The sequence below is a fragment of the Chiloscyllium plagiosum genome, unplaced genomic scaffold, assembly GCF_037043375.1.
Source record: "Chiloscyllium plagiosum isolate Xiang-an unplaced genomic scaffold, Cpla_swu_hap1 HiC_scaffold_27, whole genome shotgun sequence".
NCBI classification, from domain to species: domain Eukaryota; kingdom Metazoa; phylum Chordata; class Chondrichthyes; order Orectolobiformes; family Hemiscylliidae; genus Chiloscyllium; species Chiloscyllium plagiosum.
The window spans coordinates 57950075-57968646 of NW_028270165.1; the positions used below are offsets into that span (position 1 = coordinate 57950075).

Sequence of the window (18572 nt, forward strand, 5' to 3'; positions counted from 1 at the left end):
GTTCATCCACTTCACCAACACCTTCCACCCCGACCTCAAATTCACCTGTACAGTCTCAGATTCCTCCCTCCCCTTCCTCCACCTTTCTATTTCTATCTCAGGCGACCGAATCAACACGGACATCTACTACAAACCGACCGACTCCCACAGCTACCTGGACTACATCTCCTCCCACCCTACCGCCTGTAAAAATGCCATCCCATTCTCCCAATTCCTTCGTCTCCGCTGCATCTGCTCCCAGGAGGACCAGTTCCAAAAACGTACAACCCAGATGGCCACTTTCTTCAAGGACCACAATTTCCCGCCAGACGTAGTCGACGATGCCCTCCACCGCATCTCTTCCACTTCCTGCTCCTCCGCCCTTGAGCCCCGCCCCTCCAACCGCCACTAGGACAGAACCCCACTGGTCCTCACCTACCACCCCACCAATCTCCATGTATAGCGTATCATCCGCCGTCATTTCCGCCACCTCCAAACGAACCCCACTACCAAGGATATATTCCCCTCCCCTCCCCTATCAGCATTCCGTAAAGACATCTCCCTCCGTGCCTCCCTCGTCAGATCCACACCCCCCACCAACCCAACCTCCACTCCTGGCACCTTCCCCTGCAACCGCAGGAGGTGCAAGACTTGCGCCCACACCTCACCCCTCACCTCCCTCCAAGGCCCCAAAGGAAACTTCCATATCCGCCACAAATTCAACTGCACCTCCACACACATCATCTATTGCATCCTCTGCACCTGATGTGGCCTCCTCTGTATTGGGGAGACAGGCCGCCCACTTGCGGAGCGTTTCAGAGAACACCTCTGGGACACCCGGACCAACCAACCCAACCACCCTGTGGCTCAACATTTCAACTCCCCCTCCCACTCCACCAAGGATATGCAGATCTTTGGACTCCTCCATCGCCAGACCACAACAACACGACGGTTGGAGGAAGAGCGCCTCATCTTCCGCCTAGGAACCCTCCAACCACAAGGGATGAACTCGGATTTCACCAGTTTCCTCATTTCCCCTCCCCCCACCTTGTCTCAGTCAAATCCATCGAACTCAGCACCACCTTCCTAACCTGCAATCTTCGTCCTGACCTATCACCCTCACCTTGACCTCTTTCCACCTATCGCATTTCCAACGCCCCTCCCCCAAGTCCCTCCTCCCTACCTTTTATCTTAGCCTGCTGGACACACTTTCCTCATTCCTGAAGAAGGTCTTATGCCCGAAACGTCGATTCTCCTGTTCCCTGGATGCTGCCTGACCTGCTGCGCTGTTCCAGCAACACATTTTCGGCCTAGTTCTTCATAGACAACAGACCCATGTTTGTGAGACAGTGTGATGGCCGTCATGTTCCACTCCAGCTCTGCAGTCTGTCGGTTGTTCGGCTCTGTTCCTGACTTCCAGTCCGTTGTCTGTATGTTCCACTCCGTTTTCAGAATTACCATAATTTTTTTTTGCTTTATTCATCAGTTGTGCTTCTGCTTATGATATGGTATGAATCTTTATTGCTGGAACAGCACAGCAGGTCAGGCAGCATCCAGGGAACAGGAGATTCGACGTTTCGGGCCAGGCCCTTCTTCTTCCTGAAGAAGGGCCTGGGCCCGAAACGTCGAATCTCCTGTTCCCTGGATGCTGCCTGACCTGCTGTGCTGTTCCAGCAATAAAGTTTCAACTTTGATCTCCAGCATCTGCAGACCTCACTTTCTCCACGGTATGAATCTTGACAGGCATGAATTTCAGCCCCTCAAGTAGTATCCAAGTAACCGTCGACCCCCTAAATTTAACCTTAAAAAGTAGTCAAAAATTTGACTATTACTTGAGTATATACGATATAAATGAATTAATGTTCATTGCTTCTTCGCTTTACTCTATTTTGCCTTATGAAAGGTTTCATATGAACGCTCCACTTTTGGATAGTGCGGAAAACCTGTATCAGTACAATACAACACAGTCACAAGCCCTTCTTATTTGGTTTAGGTACCCCTGTCAAGCCTGTGCCAATTCTTAATTCTCACTTGGACCTGCTATTTATTGCCATGTGCAGTTTCTATCCTTCTGTTCATCTCGCGTTCATGTGTCTATCAAGATACACCTTAAACGTTACTAAGATGCCTCCTTCCACCACCCATCACCCCTCTGTGTGAAAAACCTTCCACTCCACTTCTCCTGTAGACTGCCCTCCTCTTGCCTTGAACCTGTGCCCTTTTGTTGTTGATCTTTTCACCCTGGAGAATAAAAAAACCTCTGAGTAACATAGAATCCCTAGTGTGGAAAAGACCATTCGGCGCAACATGTGCACACTGACCCGCTGAAGAGTAACTGACACAGACTTATTCACCTAATCCTATTACGCAACATTAGCCCTTGACTAAAGCACCCTCTCCCAGAGCATCCACGTCCTTCTGATAGCGTGGTGACCAGAACTGCATACAATATTCCAAATGTGGTTGAAATAAATAGCTGTAACGTAACTTGCCAACTCTCACACCCAGGAAAGGCAAGTGTCCTATGTGCCTTCTTGACCACCATACCCACCTCTGTTTCCACTTCCAGATCCCTTTGCATGCCAGTGCTCCTAAGAGTTCTGTCATTTATTGTACAGTTCTTGTATTTCTTTCTCCCTTGTGGCTGTATCCAGCTTCCCCTTAATTCTACTCCCCTCTTCATCTCTTTGCCCACTCATCACCCCTCCACACATCAACATATCATAAGACCATAGGAGCTGAAATTAGGCCATTCATCCCATTGAGTCGACTCCACCATTCAATCGTGGCTGTTAACTTTCTCAAGCCCATTCATCCCGGAACCCTTGATCCCCTTGATACTCAAGAACATTGCTGTCTCCATCTTAAATATGCTCAATGACCTGGCCTCCACAGCACTTCTGTGGCTGTGAATACCATAGAAACACCACTCTCTGACTGAAGAAGGTTTTCCTTATCTCCCAACTAAAGGGTCTTCCTTTTCCTCTTAAGGCTGTACTCTCGGGTCCTACTTTGTCCTAACAATGGAAACATCTTTCCAACATCCACTCTGTCCAGGCCGTTCAATATCTTGTAGGTTTCAATTGTAACCCCCCTCATCCTTCTAAACTCCATATAGTCCCAGAGTCCTCAAAAGTTTCTCATATGTTAAACATTTCATTCCTGGGACCATTCTCGTGAACCTCCTCTGAACACCCTCCTGGGCCAACACATCCTTGCTAATAGGAGGCCCAAAACTGCTCACAATGCTGCAAATGTGGCCTGACCAGAGTCTTATAGAGTCTCAGAAGTACATCCCTGCTTTTGTATTCAAGTCCTGTCAAAATAAATGCCATCATTGCATTTGCCTTCCTAACTACTGACTCAACCTGCAAGTTTACTTTGAGAAAATCCTGGACTTGAACTCCCAAGTCTCTTTGCACTTCGGATTTCTGTATTTTCTTCCCATAATCCTTCTGTTCCAACAGTGACTGTCTGGTGTCAGGGCAGCACGAGTGATTTCCTGACATGTGGATTGTATTTGGGGATACCAAGGAATGTCAGGAACTGCGAGTATCTCAGGAGCAATCGTTATTCCTGGGGGAGGCAGAGAGGAATGTGGTGTGGTCCTGGAAACTCCAGAACTTTGATAACTTCATGAGTCAGCAATAACGCTTTCTGGACCAAGAAACGAAAGGGCCAATGAGAAACTGCTACAAGGGAGTTAACAAATAACATACATTAACCATCGCTGGGAAGAAGGAGGCAAAACAATGAGCTGTTTCTTTGGACAGATAAGATAATGGTGTTTAATAACTGTGTGACAAAAGGACAATTAATTCTGCTTGTAGAAGGAAGGCCTTGGTGTAAAGGGCATACAGGAAGCAGGAAAATCGATATTTCAGGCAAAAGCCCTTCATCAGGAATCCTGTATTCCTGATGAAGGGCTTTTGCCCGAAACATCGATTTTTCCTGCTCCTTTAATGCTGTCTGAACTGCTGTGCTTTTCCAGCACCACTCTAATCTCAACTCTGGTTTCCAGCATCTGCAGTCATTGTTTTTACCTTGGCGTAAAGGGGTTAATTGCAGGACAGGCTGTTTCAAACAGGTGGAAAACCCTCAAGGATAGGAAGGTAAGCTACAGACCTGAGGTCTCCAGAAGTGTGGGGAGATGGTGTTAGAATCTAAAGAAACGTTACACCACAAATCTGAAAGTGACGGAACTCCACCAGAATTCAACTCCAGAACGTTTCAGCTGCAGTGCTTGGAAGAACAACACTGCATCAAACCCCTGTAAACTTCCAGAGATGGGCACTGTTGGTAGAAACTGTTAAATTCCGCCATCACTTGGGTGATGGCCAAGATTTGGGGGGTGAGGGTGAACTTGCTTACTTGAGGGGTTTTATATTTGGGTTCCTACCTACAATAAAGTGTAAATTATGTTTCAACAGTTGGTTGTCTGTACAGTTTCTGAGTCAGTATTCAAATTAAAGCGATTCAACCACAATCAGAGTGAGAGGCTGGGATTAATAATGACTCCTTTGCATTCAGCAGGACGGCACATCAATACTGTTATAAAGCGAATGCTGAATCCCCTCCCCTCTCTGAGATCTCAAACCGAAACACCAAAAGAGGAGCGCATTGCCCTATAATCGGAAAATTAGTGTGAAAAGTGGTGTCATCTGCTCTAGTCTTAAAAACAAAAATAAATCCCTGACACTTTAAAAATCAACAAAAAGCAATTTACATATCCAACTTGAATGGTGAACAACTGAACTAAACTATTAACAAGCCTAATAAATCCCTTCGAACTACTGACGATTCTGGCATAAAACAGGATTTTTGTCATATGCTGTTCCAATAAATACAAGACCCACTAAAACAACAAGAAATAGAAATTAGTCTCCCAGATTACATCTTCCAGAATATTCTAAGCATCCTTCTATTGAATCTTTTGTCAGGAATGCCTCCTACAATTCCTGCTCTTCTGTTTTTTTTGTAAATTATGCTGTCTCATTCACAGCTGACTGTCAGAGCTGATGTCTCTCTCTAGTGCTGAGGACTCTTAGCTCTAGCAATGGGGAGTTAGCTCTGGAGTTCTGTCCAACTGTCCCCTTCTTTTATACCCTTGATGCCATATTGAGTTTTTACAATAGGATTGGTCCTCTGTTGTCAAAACCATCACATTTAAATTTAATAGATATTGGTAGCCAAAGGACCGGATTTAAATTGATTGGCTAAATTGAAAAGTCATTATCTTGGCCTGTTAACTGTACAACCTTGTGATAGAAATGTTTCTGTTTGTGTGCTCTCTGTTGTGATGATGTTACTCCTTTAAGAAGATTGTCATCTTGATTTTTTTTCCCCAAGAGGGGTTGTAAAAGGCAGAGGGTCCGATTCGACTGGGCTAAGGGACTTCACTCATGGCCAACAGATGTTGGCAAAGGCAACAATCGGAAAAAGGTTTGAGATTTGTTTTTTCTGAAACACTTCTACAGCGAAACAGTCTGTAAGGTCACCCCTCAGCCTCTGACCCTCCAGGGAAAATAGCCCCAGTCTATTTCAGCCTCTTGCAACAGCTCAAACCCTCCAACCCTGGCAGTATCTTTGTAAATCTTTTCAGAACCCTTTCATGTTTCACAACTTGTTACAAACATGTCGACTAATTCAGAGAAGCCTCTCAATTACAGCTGTAAATAGAGAAAGTGTGTTTAATCATGAGTCATGAATAAAGGCTGTATTAATCTTTTATTGTGAAGTTTTACTCCTACATCTCCAAACAGAGCATACAAACCTGGTTAGAGGGGAGTGATTGAAAACATATGTGGGGCAAAGATTTTAGAGTGTGGTTTGTGTATGGAATGAGCTGCCAGTGGAAGTGGTTGAGGTAGGTACATTAACAACATTTAAAAGACATTTGGTCAAACACATGGAGAGGAAAGGCTGAGAAGGATAGTGGCCAAGTGCAGGGAAATGGGGTTACTGTTGATGGACATTTTGGTCGGCATGGACCAGTTTGGGCCTATGGGCCTGTCTCCGTGCTGTAGCACTGACTCGTGTCTCTTTGTCTCTCCAACAGTTTTGAGTTTTCAGATGAGCATCTCACTTAATCACACTGAATAAAATCCAATCTCATTAGTCAACTCTGATGTGGAAGTGCTGGTGTTGGATTGGGCTGGACAAGGTCAGAAGTCAAACGGCACCAGGTTAGAGTCCAACAGGTTTATTTGAACTCAAGATTTCAGAGCACTGCTCCTTTGTCGGTGAAGTGATGAAGCTGCAGCATTGAAGATGGAGCAATGCTCCTAAAGCTTGTAATTTCAAATAAACCTGTTGGTCTGTAAGCTGGTGTTGTGTGACTTCTGATGTCTTCAGCTGTGGGTTTGTGTCGAACTTAATGGGATATTTTGTCCAACTCGGCATTTTTAAACAGTATCACTTGGAGGGATGTACAGCACGGAAACAGACCCTTCGGTCCAACTCATCGATGCTGACAAGACATCCTAAATTAATTTGGTTCCATTTGTCAGTATTTGGCCCATTATCTTTCTGAACCCTTCCTGTTCATGTCCGAAACCAGATGCCTTCTCAGTGGTATAATTGTACCAGCCTCCACTTTCTCTGGAAACCCATTCCATACATGCACTACCCTCTGCGTGAAAACATTGCCCCTTACGTCCCTTTTAAATCTCTCACCCAGCCAAATAGCCTCTCCCTGCAGCTCAAACCCTCCAACCCCCGGCAACATTGGTAAATTGTTTCTGATACAGAAGTCAATGTTTTGGGAAGAACCCTTCTTCAGTCCTGAAATGCTAACTTCACCTCCTCATGCTACCTGGCTTGCTGCGTTCTCCCAGCCTCCTGCTTGCCTACTTTGGATTCCAGCAACTGCAATTATTTTTTGTTTCTAACAAATGGTGGAGCAGACTCAATGGGCTGAATGGCCTAATGTCTGCTCCACTGCTCTTGTGGTCTTAGGTTTCTGCGGATTCTTAGGAACGTGCAGTCCCAGACTCCGAATAGTGTTGCCCATTGGAAGCAAAGTTTATGGAATCACAGAATCCCTACAGAATGTAAACAGGCCTTTTGGACCAACAAGGCAACACCAACCCTCCGTAGAGTTACTCACCCAGACCTATTCTCTTAACCCTATTACTTTACATTTACTTGGAGAAAGTGAGGACTGCAGATACTGGAGATCAGAGTCAAGAATGTGGTGCTGGAAAACCACAGCAGATCAGGCAGCATCCGAAGAGTAGGAGAATCCTGATGAAGGACTTATGCCCAAAACGTCGATTCTCCTGCGCCTCAGATGCTGCCTGACCTGCTATGCTTTTTCAGCACCACACTTTTGACCAGTCGACATTTACCCCTGACCACTGCACCACACTTACACATCCCTGAACACTATGAACAATTTAGCTAGTCCAACTCACCCTAACTTGTACATCTTTGTATTGTGGGAGCAAAACCAGAACACCCGGAGGAAACCCATGCAGACACGGGAGAATCAAACAGTAGATTCAAACCCGAGTCCATGGCTCTATGAGGCAGCTGTGCTAACCACTGAGCCACCATGTCGCCCCGAGCCACTTTAGAGTTGCACTTGGGGGTGCGAGGCAGTGTGCAGTCCAGAAATTCTTTTAAAAGCCCACCAACTTTCCCACTGCACCCATTGTCAGAGTGGGGCACAAGGTTTAGTCCACAGTAGCGTTACTGGCAGTATCCGATTGTTGGGAGCACTGGTGCCCCCACTGGTGTCTTCGCAAGTTTCTGGAAAATGTGAACCTCTTGCCACACTCAGGGCAGCTGAATGGCCTCTCCCTGAGTGGATCCGCCGGTGGGTCAGCAGGTCTGAGGAATCGCTGAAGCCCTGTTCGCACTCTGGGCAGCTGAATGGCCTCTCCCCTCTATGGACCCGCTGGTGGGTCAGCAGAGCAGAAGATTTGCTGAAGCCCTTCCTGCACTCAGGACAGTAGAACGGCCACTCTCCCATGTGGACCCGCTGGTGGGTCAGTAGGTGGGAGGAGCGGTTAAAGCGTTTCTTCCACTCTGGGCAGGAGAACGGCTTCTCCCCAGTGTGGACCTGCTGATGCCTCAGCAGGTGGGAGGAATTGCTGAGACCCCTCCCGCACTCGCGACAGCTGAAGGGCCTCTTCCCCCGTGTGGACCCGTCGGTGGGCCACGAGGTTGGAGGAGACCGCAAAGCCCTTCCCGCGCACTGAGCAGGAGAATGGACTCTTCCCCCGTGTGGACCCGCTGGTGGGTCAGCAGTTGGGAGAACTGGGGAAAATTCTTCCCACACTCAGGGCAGGCAAACGGCCTCTCCCCAGTGTGGACCCGCTGGTGTGTCAGCAGGGAGGAGGAACTGCTGAAGCCCTTCCCACATTCAGGGCAGGGAATGGTTTCTTGCCTGTGTGGACCCAATGGTGCCTCAGCAGGGCAGAGGAATCGCTAAAGGCCTTCCCGCACTCGGGGCAACTGAATGGCCTCTCCCCCGTGTGGACCCGCTGGTGCTTCAGCAGGTCAGAGGATTTGCTGAAGGCCTTCCCACAATCAGAGCAGGGGAAGGGCCTCTCCCCAGTGTGGACTCGGCGGTGGTCCAGCAGGTGGGAAGAGCGGATAAATCCCTTCCCACACTCTGGGCAGGAGAACGGCCTCTCCCTGGTGTGACTGCGCTGATGAATTTCCAGGGCAGATGGGACACTGAAGCCTTTCCCGCAGTCACCACACTTCCATGGTTTCTCCATGGGGCGAGATTCCTCTGGTTTCTCCATGGCCAAAGCTTCAGCTGCACACAAACGCATGTACAAACCCTCCCTGCCGTGAATTCCTCTTTCCAGGCTGTATAATTGTTACAGGCTGCACATTCAATGCGCTGCCACAGTAGCGTCTCTCATCCAGCTCCACTGATGCTGAAAGCGTACTGAAACAGAAACCAAAGAGTTTTGCTCCTTCTCACAGAATCATAGTCAAAAATCTTTACAGTCCCAATGGATTGATTGACTGTCTGTCATTGACGTGAAAATGAAGACTGCAGACGCTGGAGAGTCAGTCAAAATGTGTGGTGCTGGAAATACACAGCAGGTCAGGCAGCATCCAAGGAGCAGGAGAGTTGCTGTTTCGGGCATAAGCCCTTCAACTACTGAATTTGAAACTTCAGTCTTCAAATCTTCAAATGCACTGGAAAAAACAGATTATGAAAGTTATCACTGTCAGTCAGGGTAGAAATTCAGAACAAGCAATTCGACTTTATGCGGAACATTCTTTTCTTTTGTAATTCCATGAAATTGAAAGCACCATTACCCTACTCTGATTGCTCTACATTTACACCTGATTAATGCATCTAACCTACACATCCTGGACATTATGGACAATTTAACATGGCTAATTCACCCAAACCTGCACATCTTTGGATAGTGGGAAGAAACAGGTGCTCTGGAAGAAATCCGCCGCAAACACCAGACGGAGAATGTGCAATATCCACACAGACAACGGCCCCGAGGCTGGAATTGTATCTGGCTCTCTGGTGCCATGAGGCAGCATCACTAACCACAGACACCGTACCTTCCTTTTCCAATCCCGCCACCAAGTCACTCAGCTTGAGCTCAAGCAAAGCACTACGTTTAATTTTCGCTTCACACACACTGAACTTTCGGCCCGAACCCACTTCCCCTACAGGAAATGCAAACAGCTGGGGGGTTGCCACATCGAATCCCTACAGTGCGGAATGAGGCCATTTGGCCCAACAACTCTCCATTTACCTCCGACTAATATACCTAACCCACACATCCCTGAACACTATGGGGCAATTTAGCATGGCCAATTCATTCTAAACTGTACATCTTTGGACTGTGGGAGGAAACTGGAGCATCTGGATGAAACCCACACAGTCACGGGGGGACAATGTCTGTGTGGAGTTTGCACAGTCACCTGAAGCTGAAGTCAAATCCTTGTCCCTGGTGCTGTGAGGCAGCAGTGCTAACCACTGAGCTACGTGCTGCCCGTGTGTGCTGAAAGAGATGCAATGTGGAACTTTATTGACTGTACCGCACAGTGGATTGTTGAGTAAGGTTGAGTCTCAAAGGATCTGGAAAGAGGTAGCCAACATTTAGGAGCGCATTGCGACAGATGCTGGAATCCATCCTGAAAACAACAAATGCTGGAGATCACAGCTGGTCAGGCAGCGTCCACATAGAGAGAACAAGCTAACATTTCAGGTCTTCTTTGAGATTTATAAAATCTTGCTGGATACAGAGAAGATGAATGCCAGGAGTCATTTCCCTGGAATGAGGGATTTCAAGACTAGCGGATATATTTTTAAGGTGAGAACAGAAAGATTTAAAAACAAAACAAGGGGCAACATTTTTACACAGAGTGCTTCACGTGTGGAGTGAATTTCCAGAGGAAGTGGTAGATGCGCTTACAGTCACAACATTTAAATGACATTTGGATAAGTACATGAATAAGAAATGTTCAGAGGGATATTGTGCCAAGCACATGTAGGTGGGACTAGTTTACTTTGGAATTATGGTCAACATGGACTGGTTGGACCGAAGGATCTGTTTCCGTGCTGCGTGACTTTGACTGGATACAGTGGATGTGGGGAAGATGTTTCCACCAGTAGGAGAAACGAGGACCAGAGGACACAGGCTCAGGGTGAAGGAATGCCTTCAGAACTGAGATGAGGAGGAATTTCTGCAGCCAGAGGATGGTGAATCTGTGGATCTCATTGCTGGAGAGCGCTGTGGAGGCCAAGTCGTTGAGGGCATTTAAGACAGGGATAGATAGGTCTTTGATAAGTAAGGGGATCAAGGGTTACGAGGAGAAGGCAACAGAATGGGGTTGAGAAACATATTGGCCATGATCGACTGGTGGAGCAGACTCAATGGGCCAAATGGCCTCATTCTGCTCCTGTGTATTGTAGTCTTAAAACTGGGCAGATTACTGAAGTGGTTTTCATGAACAATTTCAGAGTCCTGCAGTAAAGCCGTAGAGGTGTACAGCACGGAAACAGACCCTTTAGTCCAACTCGTCCATGCCGACCAGTTATCCTAACCTAATCTTGTCCCATTTGCCAGGACTTGGCCACTATCGCTCTAAACCTTTCCTATTCATATACCCATCCAGATGCCTTTTAAATGCCTTAGTTGTACCATCCTCCATCACTTACTCTGACACTCATTCCATACATGCACCACCCTCTGCATGAAACACTTGTCCCTGAGGTCCCTTTTAAAATCTTTCCCCTCTCACTCTAAACCTATTCCCTCTAGTTCTGGACTCCACAACCCAGGGAAAAGACCTTGTCTGTTTATAAAATCATGAGAAATATGGATAGAATAAACGTGTGGAAGGTCACCCCCCCCCCCCCCCCCCCCACCCCCAACAAAAGATTCTGATGCTCCAGGAAAACAGCCCGAGTCTATTCTGCCTCTCCAGATAGCTAAAATCCTCCAAACCCGGCAACATTCTTGTAAATCTTTTCTGAACCCTTTCAAGTTTCACAGCATCCTCCTGTTAGGAAGGAGACCAGAATTGCACACAATATTCCGAAAGTGGCCTAACCAGTGTCCTATACAGCTGCAACGTGACCTCTCAACTTTCCTACCCAATGCTCTGACCGATAAAGGAAGGCATACCAAATGCCTTCCTCACTGTTCTATCTACCTGCGACTCTACTGTCAAGAAGCTATGAACCTGCAGCACAAGGTTTCTTTGATCAGCAACACTCCCTCGGACCTTACCTGATTTGCTTTTCCAAATGGAGTACCTCACATTTATCTAAATTAAACTCCATCTGCCATTCCTTAGCCCATTGGCCCATCGGATCAAGATCCCATTGTCATCTGAGGTAACCTTATTTGCTGTCCACTACACCTCCAATTTTGGTGTCATCTGCAAACTTACTAACTATACCTCTTATGCTCACATCCAAATCATTCATATGAATGATGAAAAGTAGTGGGACCAGCATCAATCCATGTGGCACAACACTGGTCGCAGGCCTCCAGTCTGAAAATCAACCCTTCACCACCACCCTCGGTCTTCTACCTTCAAGCCAGATCTGTATCCAAATGGCTAGTTCTCCCTGTATTTCTCGAGATCTAACCTTGCTAACCAGTCTCTCATGAGGAACCTTGTTGAATGCCTTTCTGAAGTTCATGGAGATCATGTCGACTGCTCTGCCCTCGTCAATCCCTTGTTGCTTCTTCAAAAAATTCAATCAAGTTCGTGAGGCATGATTTCTCACGCACAAAGCCATGCTGACTATCCCTAATCAGTCCTTGCCTTTCCAAATACATGTAAATCCTGTCCCTCAGGATTACCTCCAACCACTTGCCCTCCGGCAATTTCAGGCTCACTGGTTGATAGTTCCCTGGCTTTTCCTTGCAATCTTTCTGAAATATTGGTACCACGTTAGACAACCTCCAGTCTTTCATCACCTCACTTGTGACTATCAATGATACAAATACCTCAGCAAGGGACCCAGCAATCACTTCTCTAGCTTCCCACAGAGTTCTAGGGTACAACTGATCAGGTTCTGGGGATTTATCCACTTGCATGCATTTCAAGACATCCAGCACCACCTCCTTTGTAGTATGGACATTTTTACATTTTTCAAGATATCATCATCTGTTTCCACACATTCTACTTCTTCCATGTCCTTCCCTACAGTAAACACTGATGCAAAATATTTGTTTATTATCTCCCCCAACTCCTGCAGCTCCACACATAGGCTGTCTTGCTGATCTTTGAGGGGCCCTGTTCTCTCCCTAGTTACCCTTTTCTCCTCAATGTATTTATAAAAACCCTTTGGATTCTCCTTAACTCTACTTGTCGAAGCGATCTCATGTTCCCTTTTTCCCCTCCTGAGTTTACTCTTAAGTATACTCCAACTGCCTTTGTACTGTCAGGATCCACTCGATCTCTTCTGTCTGTACTTGTCATACGCTTCCTTCTTTTTCTGAACCAAAAGCTCAATTCCTCTAGTCATTCAGCATTCACTACACCTACCAGCCTCCCCTTTCACTCTGGGTTCTGGATGAGAGTGGTGCTGGAAAAACACAGCAGTTCAGGCAGCATCCGAGGAGCAGGAAAATCGATGTTTTGGGCAAAAGCCCTTCATCTAATCTAGAATCTGGTTTCCAGCATCTGCAGTCCTTGTTTTTACCTAGTTTTTCCCCTTTCACCCTAACAGGAATATACTGTCTCTGGACTCTCAGTTTCTTATTTTTGAAGGCTTCCCATTTTCTAACCATCCTTTTACCTGTGAACATCTGCTCCCAGTTAGCTTTTGAAAGATCTTGCCGAATACCAAGTTAGCCATCCTCCAATTTAGATCTGGTCTATACTTTATCATCACTCTTTTATAGCTCATAGAATTATGGTCACTGGCCCCAAAGTGCTCCTCCACTGACAGCTCAGTCACCTGCCCTGCATTATTTCCCAAGAGTAGGTCACGGTTTGCACCTTCACTAGTCAGAACATCCACTTACTGAATCAGAAAATTTTCTTGTACACATTTAAATTCCTCCTTAACTCTACTTGTCGAAGCTACCTCATGTTCCCTTTATGCCCTCCTGAGTTTACTCTTAAGTATACTCCAACTACCTTTGTACTGCCTTTAAACACTATGGCAGTCCCAGTCTATGTTTGGAAAGTTAAAATCCCTGACCATAACCACCCTATTATTATTACAGATAACTGAAATTTCCTTACAATTTTTTTCTCAATTTCCCTCTGACTATTAGGGAGTCTGTAATAAAATCCCAATAAGGTGATCATCCCTTTTTTTATTTCTCAGTTCCACCCAAATAAGCTTCCTGCATGTATTCCCAGGAATATCCTCCCTAAGCACAGTAATATATCCCTTATCAAAAAAGTCACTCTCCCTCCTCTCCTGTCCCCCTTTCTATCCATCCAATACCATGTGTGTTCTAGAACATTAAGCTGTCAGTGCTGTCCATCCTTGAGCCATGTTTCTGTAACTGCCATGATATCTCAGTCCCAAGTTCCTATCCATCATCTGCCTTCCCTGTTCGGCCTCTTGCAATTGAAATAAATGCAGTTTAATTTACCAGTCCTACCTTGTTCTCTGCTTTGTTACTTCCTGCTCTGATTGTTTAACTCAGTCCCTTTTCCAACTGGACCAGTCACAGACTGATCTCTTTCCTCACTATTTCTCTGGGTCCCAGCAATCCCTGCCCCCCACCCACCCCTACCTTACTAGTTTAAATCCTCCTGAGCAGCTCTCACAAATCTTCCAGCAATATATTAGTCCCCTTCTAATTCGGGTGCGATCCATCCTTCTTGTACAGGTCTTTTCTACCCCAGAAGAGATTCCAATATTCACATTTTTGGATCCTTTCTCCCATGCACCAGTTCCTCAGCCACGCATTCATCTGCCCTGTCCACCTATTCTCACCCTCACTAGCAACATTCCCCATTAACTGGTTAAGTCCTGGATTGCTTTCCTAAAATGCAACACCTCACGTTCATCTAAATTAAACTCCATCTGCCAATCCTCGGTCCATTATTCCATCCGATCGATTATAATTTATAGCAAACTCTCTTTCCTCCCTTATTCCCTAAAAGCTGAAAATCTCCATCCCACACACTCTCCTTTCATTCTCATTTTACTGAACCTAATCCCTGCTCTCCCTCATCCTGAAAAGTCTGGTTCATGCTGATTAACAGGCCTACACTCAGGGGGGATTTAATTGAAACATAAGAATGCTGAATGGCTTGGACAGAGTGCATGTTGGGGGAGATGTTTCCACTGGTAGGAGAGATGGGGACTCGAGGGCACAGCCTTCGAGTAAACGGAAGATCTTTTCGAATGGAGATAAGGAGAAACTTCTTCAGCCAGACAGTGGTGAATCTATGAAATTTACTGCCACAGAAAGCTGCGGTAGCCAAGTCACTGAGTATATTTAAGACTGAAACAGATGATAGGTTCTTGAGTCTCAAGGGGAGAAAGCTGGAGAATGGGGTTGAGAAACTTATCAGCCATGATTGAATGGTGGAGCAGACCCAGTGAGCTGATTGGCCTAATTTCTGCTCCTGTGTCTTATGGTCTCTTGCTGTTCTGGACACAGTGAGAGAAACTTGGGAGCAGGAGTAGGCTATTTGGTCTTTCAAGCCTGCACCAGCATTCAACAGATCATGACTGGATATTAATCTACCTACATCTAGGTGGATACACTGGGATTTCTTTTCACTGGCGCATAGAGGTGACCTCACAGAGGATTATAAAATCACAAAGGATAGAGATGTCCTTTCGCTCAGATGTGAGCTTCAAGATTAGGGAGCACATTTTTAAGGCGAGAGGAGAAAGATTTTAAAAAGACATCAGAAGCACCCTTTTTTAAGAGAGTAGTTTGTGTGTGGAATGAATGTCCAGAGAAAGCCCAGAGGTCAGATCAGTTTTCCTTCGTGTGAATCCAAGGAAAGCGATGGGATCAGACGTAGGACCAGGCCGTGCACTCAGAGCATGTGCAGATCAACTGGCAGAGGTCTTCTCGCACACCTTCAGCCTCTTCCAGCAGCAGGCCATTGTCCCTGCCTGTTTCAAGAGGGCCAAAATCATCCCTGTGCCTCAGAAGACTCATGTAGCATGTCTCAATGACTACCGCCCAGTTGCCCTAACTTTGGTGGTCATGAATTGCTTTGAAAAGCTGGTCATGGCATTAATCAACTCCAGCCTTCCCACTACTCTTGCCCCACTCTAATTTGCCTATCGGCAAATTGGGATCCACGTCAGATGCCATATCATTTGCCCTTCCCTCCTCCCTAGAACATCTTGACACCAAGAACAGTACGTAAGAATCCAACTTGACTACAGTTCAGCCTTCAACACTGTTATCCCCTCGAGACTGATTACTAAACTTCGTGATCTCGGACTAAGCCCCACTCTCTGCAACTGGATCCTCAGTTTCCTGACCCACAGGCCACAATCAGTGAAGACTGGGGACAATATGTGATCCTCACTAACACTTAACACTGGAGCCCTCCAGGGGTGCATACTCAGCTCCCTACAGTACTCACTGTATACCCATGACTGCGTCACCAAATACAAGACTAATGCCATTTACAAGTTCACTGGCACCACTATAGTCAGTCAAATCTCAGATGGCAACAAAACAGACTGCAGACGGGAGATGGAAGACCTGGAAAAATGATGCACTGAAAACAAACTAGATCTCAATGATCGCAAAACCAAGAAACACGTTATTTGACTTTTGGCGGGATGTTACTCATGCCCCCATACACATTAACAGCACAGAGGTGGAATGAGAGGAGAGTGTCAAGCTCCTGGGAGTGGTCATCCACAACAAGCTGTCTTGGATGTATCATTACCTGCTATGGCAACTGTACCATTCAAGATTCGAGACGGTTACAGAGAGTGGTGAACTCAGCCCGGACAATCATAAAGGCCAACCTCCCATCTATAGAATCCATCTACCAGGCCTGCTGTCAAGGGAAACCGCCAGCATTCTTAAAGATCCATCCCACTCTGGCAATGTTTGTCTACAACCTCTACCATCGGGGAGAAGGTACAGAAGCCTGAACAAACGCACCAGTCAGTTTTGTTACAGTTTCTACCCTACTATTGTTAGAACACAGGATTTGCCTGAACCTTTGTTTTTGTTTTTGCCGCTGTTTACCTATTATTTAGTATGCTACTTAACTATGTGATCGCAAGACAACGCTTTTCACTGTGCCTCAGTACATGTGACAATAAATAAATTCAATTCAGTTCAAGTGGTGGATGTAGTCCAGTTAAAAAGGGTTAAAAAGCATTTGGATCAGTACATGAATAGGAATGGTTCAGAGGGATATGGGCCAAACACTGGCAGGTGCAACTAGTTTAGTTTGAGAACATAGTCAGCATGGACTAGTTGGACAGAACAGTCTGTTTCTGCACTGTCTGCCTGTCTAACTGTTCTATACTGGTCTTAAACCCATTTTCTTGCCTCCCCCCATAACCATCCACTTCCTTGTTGTCGAAAATTCAAATGAACTCAGCATTGAATATATTCAATGAACCCCTCCCCCCCCCCTCTCCCAACTGCAGGAAGACATCACCACCTCTGAACTCAATTCCTCTTGCTAATGTACCACTTGCCTTGCTCATTGCTTGCTGATATAGAAGGACGCTGAGACCTGTTTGTACATCAACACATCATTCCTGATGAAGGGCTCGTGCCTGAAATGTCGAATCTCCTGCTTCTCAGATGCTGCCTGAACCTGCTATGCTTTTCCAGCCCAACACTTTTCGACTCTGATCTCCAGCATATGCAGTCCTCACTTTCTTCACATCCCAATATATCACTATTTAAGCAATGCGTCTCCTTTCTGCTTTTTTTTAAAAACAGCAAATGCGATAACTTCACATTGTGCTACTACATTTGCCATGTGTTTGCTAACTGAGACACAATCTTGGACCAACTTTTCCAGACTCTCTCCCCTCGCCGGGATTCACTCCCTTTCCTTTCAATTACTGCAAAACAAAAATTGAACCCCAGAATGAAAAAAAAATGGAAAAGGGGGTGAGAAAAGACAGTGCCGTACTCACAGATGTTGGACAGAGGAAGGAAGTTGCAGTCTGGGGTGAAGCTCAATCTTCATTCAGAGAAGAACAACAGCAGTAGCAGCTTCAGAAGCTCATGGTCAAACTTCCGTATTCAGACAATAGCAAGGCTCTGATTGACAAAGGAATCAGGCTCCTGCCGGTCATCCCGAGCTCCCCATTGGCCCATCAAAAGAAGGTCGCGGTCCATAATTGGGGCAACGTGGGGCATGCGCAGTTCTTGTTAAGTACTGAACAGGCGCAGTACTTACTGACACCGAGGAGTATGCGCAGTGTGGTCTGTGGCGATCTTGGTGTTGTTGACCAGATTTTGTCCCCGAATGTCAAATGTCAACAGGAGTTTAAAAAAAAAGCTGAATCCACATTTTTTTAAACCTGTAGCTCGACATTTTATTGCGTTGGCATTTTGTGTGACTCCTCAACTTTTGAATGTCTTTTCCCCAGGGTGGGGGAGTCCCAAACTAGAGGGCATAGATTTCGGTTGAGAGGGAAAAGAAAAAAAGGGACCTCAGGGTCAGAAAAAAAGTTTGAAAGTTAATTCCCCTCAACAAATGCCCCCTCTTATGCCCTGAACAAGATAGATTGTTCACAACCTATTAATCATGAGTAGCAATGATGTTGTGAAACTTAGAAGGGTTCAAAAACGATTTACGAATATGTTGCAAAGTTTGGAGGGGTTCAGCTGCAGGAAGAGGCTGAATAGGCTGGGGCTGTTTTTCATACAGCGTTGGATGCTGAGGGTTTATAAAACCTTATAGAGATTGATAAAATCATGAGGGGCATTGATAGTTTAAATAAACAAGGTCTTTTCGCTGGGGTGGGAGAGTCCAGAACTAGAGGGCATTCATTTTGGGTGAGAGGGGAAAGATATAAAAAGGACCTAAGGGGTAAATTTTTCACGCAAAGGGTGGTGCATGTATTGAATTAGCTGCCAGAAGAAGTGGTGGAGGCTGGTACAATTACAAAATTTAAAAGACATTTGGATGGGTATATGGGCCAAAATTAATTTTAAGATACC

At 46.0% G+C, this 18572-nt stretch overlaps 1 pseudogene across 1 annotated transcript in view; it reads left to right on the top strand.

The window, feature by feature from the left end:
- LOC148144246 (uncharacterized) overlaps positions 1 to 18572 on the top strand; it is a 79636-nt pseudogene that overhangs the window by 931 nt on the left and 60133 nt on the right. The window lies entirely within an intron of this gene.